Below are 8,379 nucleotides of genomic sequence, written 5' to 3' on the forward strand. Positions count from 1 at the left end.
AGATTTTTCTTATTGGTCCAATTATTTTACCATAGAGGGAACAGATCACGTGATCCATTTGCCCTTCTGCTGGTACATAGTGATCTGTTGAGAGAAGCCCCATTGAATACAAAAGGTTCATGGCCAAGGATCACCTTCTCCCACCCCCTCTTCCCTGCAGTTCACCAGAGTTTGGTGAGCCTGGGGCTTCACCAAGGAAAAACCTGACTTCTAGAATCTCTTTGTTGTCTTTCTCATACTTGTTTAGTTTTAGAGCTTTCCTTACGTGAAGTGATGAATGTGAAAGGTTCTGGGCAATCTGTAAAATGGTGCGCAGTAGAAGTGGAGGCGTGTGGTATTCAGAAAAGCGCCCGCTTTCCACTCACTTTGACAAGTGACTGCATCCCGTCCTGCTGCTCACTGCCTGGGGGCCTGCACACAACTTGCCTCACCTCTCTGGTTCTCAGTTCCTGACCTGGAAATCAGAAGTTAGGACTCGGTGTCCACTTGTACTTTCCTCACTTACTCAGTAGCTGTTGACTGCTTGAGGTCCCATCCGCTTTGTTGTATGATTTGTATGGTGCAGGAAGGGTATAGGTGGGACTGACATTAGGAACGAGACTGAGCTTAAAAGCCCAGCTTTGCACCTCATCCAGGCCCAGCCACACCTCTGTACTCCCATGCTCCTAACTTAGGGGCTGGTGGCAAACTCTCTGCCCCTCTCAAGCTCTTGGACACTGCCTCGCCCAGTATGGTGGGGAGAGGGTGACATCTGAGCCAAACAAAGTTTCCTGCAGACCTTGAGCTGGCGTAGTATTCTCTGCTGAGATAAGCTTATGAATGCACATGATCCCTGGACTCCCCTCTGGGCTTGGACGAGGGACGGGTAGACTTACAGATTTCTTGTTAGCATCCAGTGGACAGGAAGGGGTGTGAGGGCACAGGTACTAAGGGGGCCGTGCTAACTAACCTTGGGCACACTGAGGGAGGCAGTTTTTTTGTGTTCCAGCTGTTTCTGTGTTTATTGTATTAATGACACGTTTAGAGAATTGGATAATCGGGAGATTGATTTTTCAATGCATGTTTTATGAGTTGATTTTTCCCTGGGTGCCCCTCCTTTGGCTGTTCTTCCCTTTCCTTTCATGCTGCTGTCATCATTTTCCTGCAAGGCCTCATTTGATTTCCCCAGCCCCCTTTTTCTGCAGACTTACGCCCTAGCTTGAGAACAAGAGCACAGGGACCATCTAGTTGTCTGCTGATCAAGCATCTTGAGTAACTCGTTGAACAGGCCTTGGACTAGCTTTGTAGTCAAGGATAAGCTGATTCTTCCAAACCTTAGAGTTTACTGTGCTTGTGTTTTTGAACCCATCAGAGAGGGACTTGGGTCACTGGGGCTTCTCTAGGGCCAGGACACTGCCTGCCCCATAGCTAAATCATGGCCGAGTCTACACAGGTCTGAATTGTTATGATTCTAGCCACCTATCTTCTAAGCTCAGGCGTTGGTTCTTCAGCCCTTTTTGGGTTACTCATGCTTTGGAGAGTCGGATGAGGGATGGAGCCTCTCCCCAGAAAATTGCACTTATTGAGGCAGAGAAAAATGTGCACAGAACTTCAGTCATCTTGGACTGCCCCTTAAGCCTCTCCTTGGACCCCTAAAGAAACTCCAGAGTAAGAGCCCTTGTCCTATGAATCTTCGAGCACTCTTTACCTTCCCCAATGCCTGACAGTGGAGAAAACACCAGAAATGTAGGTGTCAGGTAGGAGCCTGTTGTGGTGTACTCTCCAGTCCTGAGGTCCCCGGTTTCAGAAGAATAACCATCTCTTTGGCTTAATAGCTGGGACCAGAGAGACCTGTGTATAAAATACATATCACAGTCTGCATATGTCAATAAATGTATGTGCACTTTAGTAACATATTTATTTGTAGTGAAAATATATGGCTAGGTTATTACCATACAAGTTTACATAGAAAAATTGTTGAAAATAATTCACATCTTAAAGAATGAGGCACTCAGTACTGACCTGTACAGGTGCCCACTCCTATGTTTGCTCCTTATTTTATCCAGCTTCTAGATAAATCTCTAATGATAAAATCCAGATAAAATTGTCTTCAGATTTAACATATGTCGTAAAAGGGCTGCATGTGGCAGATGGCTGATTTTAAATCCCTGACTCCACTGTCTTTAACCCTCGACATCATTTTCCCTTTTCTGTTAACATCTGAACTTCCATTTATGTGGCTTGGATATTAGTCTTCATGCCACCATGTTGAATTTCTTATTTTATACCCTCTAAAAGTTTTAATGAGCAGTACTATAGTATAGAGATTACCTAGTGGTAAACAGACAGGTTTTGACATCAGACAGACCTGGCTTTCCCGTCTTGGCTCTACCACATCTGAATGCTACAATCTTAGGCAACTTATTTATCCTCTCTGGCTTCAGTTTTTTCATCTGTAAAAATGGGGTCATATCTTCAGGGTTAATGGAATCGCAGGCTGTATTAGTCTGCTCAGGCTGCTATAACAAAGTACCACAGACTAGGTGACTTAAGGAACAGAATTGATTCTCTCACAGTTTGGGAGGCAAGAAGTCTGACTGCAGGGTTGGTTTCTTCTGAGGCTCTCTCCTTGGCTTGTAGATTGGCTGCCATATCCCTGTCTTCACATGGCCTTCTCTCTGTGTGTGTGTCTGTGTCCTCATCTCCTCTTCTAATAAGGACACCAAGTCATATGGGATTAGGGCCCACCCTAATCACCTCATTTCATCTGAACTACCCCTTTAAAGACACTATCTCCAAAAACAGTCACATTCTGAGGCACTAGGGGTTAGGACTTCTATATATGAATTTGGGGGGTGGGGACGGGACGGGGACACACAATTCAGCCATAACACAAGTGTATAGTGCCTCACCCAAAGGCTAAGTGAGACTTCTTATTATCTGCCTTGCCAATATTTAAACTATGCTTTAATGGAACACTGTGTGTCTCTGTACACTCTCAGACACACTAGACCTGTTTAAACAGGCAACCCAGCATTACGACAGACTCACCCCGGCCGCTGTTATCAGGCATGAAGCCATTTCTTCACTCTGCCCCAGATTCAGGATGTTATTAATCTTTGAAATGAGTCATCCTTGTGTCTCCTCTCTCCTCCCCTCGGTCTTCTAGCACAGTGCCAGGGTTCTTTTATCTATATGTGGAAATTTCTAAACTCAGTCATTGCCCTCATCTTCCAAATTACTAGTTCTGGCTGGTTTCTCTTTCATCCATTTTTTTTCTGGCTCTCCATCTCTGGCAGCAGCTGCTCTGCTTTGATTCAGAAACTGTCTTTGTCATACCTGAGCAGGTGTCCCCAAGGCCTTGGATGAGCCTTGCATGGCTTCTCCTCCTCTTCCTCTGCTGCCCTCAACCCTGGAGCAGAGGAGGCCCGGAGGGTCTGCAGGGTAGAGCCTGCCTCAGAGAGGCAATGTTCAGACACCCGGCAGCATCCCGGCACCAACCTCGTCTCCAGGCACTGTGGCCCATGCAGTGCACCCCAGGCTCGTCTCAGTTATCAGTCCGAGTGTCCCCAGAGAAGCAGCCAGAAGAGCTTGTGTCCCTGGGCAACTGAGCAGCCTGCTGAATGCTCCTTTTTGCACTTGTTTTCCTTTTTCAGCTACAGCGCCGTGGCTCCGTGAGCAAAGCCTGGGTGCCCGAGCAGCCACCGTGGCAGCAGAGCGCAGCCTGCAGAAAAGCTGATCACCGACACAGATCAAGCGAACGTGTGTGTGTGTGCGCGTGTGCAGAGGAAGGAGTGGTGTGCCTATTTGAGTGTGCATGCACCTGTTTACACTCTTGTGATTTTGGATGCTGCCTGGGCTGGAGAAGTACCTAAAGCAGCTTCACGTCAGCCTTCAGACATCAGGCTAGAGGTCATGGCTGTGACTTTCAGCCACGACCTGTTCCTGCAGGCCAGCTACTTTGCCTGAGTGGAAGAGTGGTAGGACCCTGGCTGGGATTCTGGCATCTTCCCCTCCCCCTGCCTGCCCTCCCTCCTCACATTAGACTACGGAGCAGGAGGGCAGCATTTCTGGCTGTTGTCCAGAGCATGAGATTCTAGAGGCAGCCAGAGCCCTGCTGAGTTCCTCCTGACCCCGGAGGCTGAGCAGGCTGGAGTGGACAGATGCTGTCCAGACATAGTCACTTGGCCTGGCTTCTTTCTTATTTTAAAATTCTCTTGTCTACGGCCATGCCACCCTGAACATGCCCGATCTCGTCTGATCTCGGAAGCTAAGCAGGGTCAGGCCTGGTTAGTACTTAGATGGGAGACCACCTAAGAATAACAGGTGCTGTAGGTGTTTAAAACAAAATAAATAAAATTCCCTGCCATTGGGTCCTCCAGACCCTTCCTCAGGCATCTGGGACAAAGGACGAGGCTGTGAGCCGATCTGAAAACTTTTCTGCCGTCATATGGAGGCACACCAGTACCTGTATGCACGGTGCTGCAGGCAGGAGCCTTGGAAGTACATCCCCCTTTCCAGGGCTGAAAACCCAAAGTTAGGAATAACATCACGGCTCTCATTGTTCCTTCCCCATAAGCTGAGAGCCAGCCTCAGAGCTGACTGTGGAGACCTAGTGCCTCCACCAGGAGGAGGCCAGGTTCCTGGCTCTTCTGGCCACACTCCAGGGCACCATAGTGCTGCCGTTAAGGTCAGCTGATACCCAGCCAGGGAAGCCATTCTCCTCTGTTCTGTAGGCTTCCAGAGCCTGCCTGGAGCTGGTGAGTGTCCTAGCTGCCATGTCAGCTCCACCAGTAGCTGGACACCAAGGTCCCAGGCAGGTGGACTTGGGTGGGGACTGCCAGAGACAGTTGGGAAAGGTCCAAGTAGAGACCTCACCCAGCACACCAATCCTTCCAGAAACAGCAGGTGGAAGGTTTGACCCAGAGAAATCAAGGCCTTACATTCTAGGAGTGGCCTGTACCTCCCACCTCAGCCCTCCCACTGTCGAAGGCCTGTGTTAAGAAAGACCTAATGAAAAGAAAGATTGTGTGGTCAGCTGCAGCAAGTCTTCCTTCCACCCTGTGGCCTGCACTTGAGCCACAAAGTGTGTGTGTGTATGTGCGTGGGTGTGCGCGCGCGTGTGCATAGCTGAGAGGCTGATTCCTCTTTGGATATTTGTCCTCACATGTAACGTTAAGCTGGCCTCTGGGCCTTCTCCTCTCTACCTCCCTGTGACCTTTCCTAGCCTCACAGCTATTAACTCCCTTGGCCCTAGCCCTGTCTCTCACTGTCCTCTGTCCTCGGACCAGAACCCTGAGGTCAGCTGTCCAGCACATTGACAGGCTTCTTCCTGAGATGTCCTCAGGTGTTCTCAGCCAGAGAGCTGCCTTTAGAGTCCAACTGTTGTATGTATGTCACCCTCACTAGAAATGTCCCATAATCATGTGGGGGAAGCAGGGCGCAGGTGATGGTGTGTATTCAAGGCATTGGGTTGGGGACTTCCCTGTTCCCTTAGCCCCAGCCAGAAGAAAAGAGAATCAGGAGCTATTACCAGAAGGGATGTAGAACAAGCCTGGAATGTTTCTCAAGACCAGCCTGTGAGAAACCAAGGAGGCCAGAGGGCTCCGAGCCAGAGTCAGTATTTATTTAGCAGCTCCTTCAGACATCAGGATGAGTCCCTTTTCCTGCCTATTTGATTATGGCTCCCTTTCCTAAGGTACAAGTCGGCCAGACCACCCACCCCTACTTCATTATCCCTGGCATGCTGGCTCATTCCCAGTGGAATGGATCGGTTTTTCTCCTGGAGCTGGGAGGGGTGGGGTGAGGAGAAGGTGCATCCAGTAGCCTAAAGCTCCACGATGGCTTTGTGCCTCCCCTCTCCTGGCTCAGGTGTCCCTGGAGGCTGCTGCAGAGCATTGCTCCAAATCCTGATCCAAGGGCCAGTATGGGGAAGAGATGGTCGCAGGCCAAATGCACTTTATACAGAGATTTTCTATTGCTGAGAAAGTGTGTTTCTCCCATAATTTGTTTGTGAATATTCACTTGTTTCATAAATGTCTGATCCTGTCTGAGCAAAGATGTGTCATCGTCAATCTGTGGGGGGTCTGGGGACTAGGAATCAGTAGCCTGAGCCTGAATGAAGCCATAGGCTAGACCTTCTTGATTCTGCTGGAACCTCCTTGGAGGTGATGGGGAAGGGAGTGAGGATGGGGAGAGATGGAAGAAGGGGGAGGCTCCTAGGTGAGAAACCAGAACGCCAGATCTTTGTCAGAGTTGGGAGTCAGTTGGCTAGAATGGTACAGAGCACTCTAGAGCCAGGACAGGGTTCCTGAGTGCTATTCTGCAGTGACCCAGCCTTTGGCCCACTTAAACCTCGCAGGCTGGAGATCAATCAGTGGCAGGGCACTCTCCAGTCCTTCCATTTATTCTTTATCTCAGCTCAGCCGTTTAAGCTGCAGCTATGTGGTGCTGGAGCAACACAAGCCCTCTGGCTCTGGCTAGGTGGTCAGGATCTGCCCACAGCCCAGCCCAGGGCCTGGATGCTTACTTTGTCTCATGCCATTTGGCCAGAAAATAACCCCTCTCTGTGCACAGTGCATGGACTTTCCTGTGAAGGTTTCCAGCCTTGGACCCCCAGAAGTAAGACCATTGTTAGCCCATACCCCAACTTCCTGTGGGAAGGGTCTCAGGCAAGGCCCAGGCTGCTCTACATAGAGTGAGAAAGAGGAAAAAGGAGGAACTTGACCCTCAGACTTGTCTCATTCTTGACTGTTTTGAAGCTCCTAATGGCCCCCTTCCCACCAAGACCTGGCCCTGCCCTTCCCTCTCTCCTTTCTCCTGGCTTCTCTTCAATGTGACTTCGGCTTGGCCTCAGGAACTAAGATACCTTTGTTCTTGAGCAAAAGGTTTTAGAGGATGGAGTTCACACACACACACGCACACACACAGTTGACCTGAGGGTTCTCCCTAGCTGAGACAAGCACATACTCTAAGGAACAACTGATAGCTACTATGGCAAGATTGCTTTCCTAGGAAGAAAAGCCAGGCACGATAGCATAGCAGCAGGTGGTTACTGCTTGGGCCTAGTGAAAGGAGCCTGAACCAAGATAACAGGAAAGGTAAACTAGCCACCCCTCTGGGCCCAGGGCAGGAAGACAGGCAGCCAAGGCCTTTGGCTCTAGATATTGGGATGTCCTCTGGGCTGGAGCTGGAGGTTGGGCCTGCAGTTCCTTTCTGGGAGTTACATTGAAGGAAAAGGGAGGGGGATGGCTTGACCAGTTAGCAGTCCAGCTTTGCAAACTGGACAAGCTGTAAAACAGTTTGCTGTGCCCCTTCTTCAGAGAAAGGTGAAGGACAAGACCTGTGTGGTTCTCTCAGGTGTCCAGAGAAGCCAGTGAGCTTTGACCAGAGCCTCTATGACCCACTGAAGCTGGGGCCCTAAACTTGGCCAGGCACCTGCATGTCCAGTAGTCCATTCTCACTGAAAAGACTCACAGGCTCTTAGGGGAGAGAAGACCAGAAAGAAATCACAACCTTAACCTAACAGGGATAGAGGAACCAGAAAAACCACCAAAAGAATCCCAAGAAGTCAACTGTGGGTCAGAAGGAAAGGCCCTAAGTCTTAGAATGTGAGAAGCCACCTATGGTGTGTCTGTGGGCGCAAAAGAGAAGTACTCTTCAGGAAATGCAGCTGAGGTGCTAAGTTAGAAGAGGGAGAAATCTGGGAAAGTCCTGACATGAAAAAGAGAAGCCGAGCAGCAGAAGCCAAGAGAAAGGGCTCAGTTCACCATTAGAAGCTGTTTGAGGCTGAAGCAGGGCTTGGGTCAGTCTTTAGAGAGGAGACCCTCTAGGGAGAGTCCTTGGGCGGATCCCCTCAAGGTGAGACAGGATGGGGTGAGACCTGGACCCCAGCAGGAGATGGGTTGTTTTAGCCTCCGGTGACAGTACATTTATATTATGTTTCATCCTCACTACAGCCAGGAGAGGGACCATTATTGTCCCCATTTCTCAGATGAGAGAACCAAACCTTCAGACGGTTATATCACTAGTGCAAGGCCACACCATCTATTCACTTGGAGAGCCAGGCCACGACTTGACACCACCTGACTCCAAACCCATCTGCTCTAGGAGCCCACTCCCACCACACTCTCACCTTCCTCTGCCTTCCTCCAGGACCCTCCTACCCTCTCTGCCTTCTCTCACCATTAGTTACCTGATATCAGGGCGCTGGGCCAACCCTGAATGCAGAGCTCACAGATAGCTTTGCGGGAGAAACAAGGGGACAGAGGAGTCAGTATAGGATTTGGGGCCAAGCCCAGGGGCTACAGGGGCCGCGGCTTCAGCACCTCGGAGAGCGCCAGAGGGCGGGGCTCACGGGCCCGGGGGCGGGGCAGGGGCGGGGCTCACGAGACCCCAGCC

General features: G+C 50.2%; 1 pseudogene; it reads left to right on the plus strand.

Moving 5' to 3' along the window:
* The first annotated feature begins 4,198 nt into the window (after positions 1–4,198).
* Positions 4,199–4,317, plus strand: LOC112476722 (annotated as a pseudogene).
* The last annotated feature ends 4,062 nt before the right edge of the window (positions 4,318–8,379 follow it).

The sequence above is a fragment of the Pteropus alecto genome, unplaced genomic scaffold (assembly GCF_000325575.1).
Source record: "Pteropus alecto unplaced genomic scaffold, ASM32557v1 scaffold71, whole genome shotgun sequence".
NCBI classification, from domain to species: domain Eukaryota; kingdom Metazoa; phylum Chordata; class Mammalia; order Chiroptera; family Pteropodidae; genus Pteropus; species Pteropus alecto.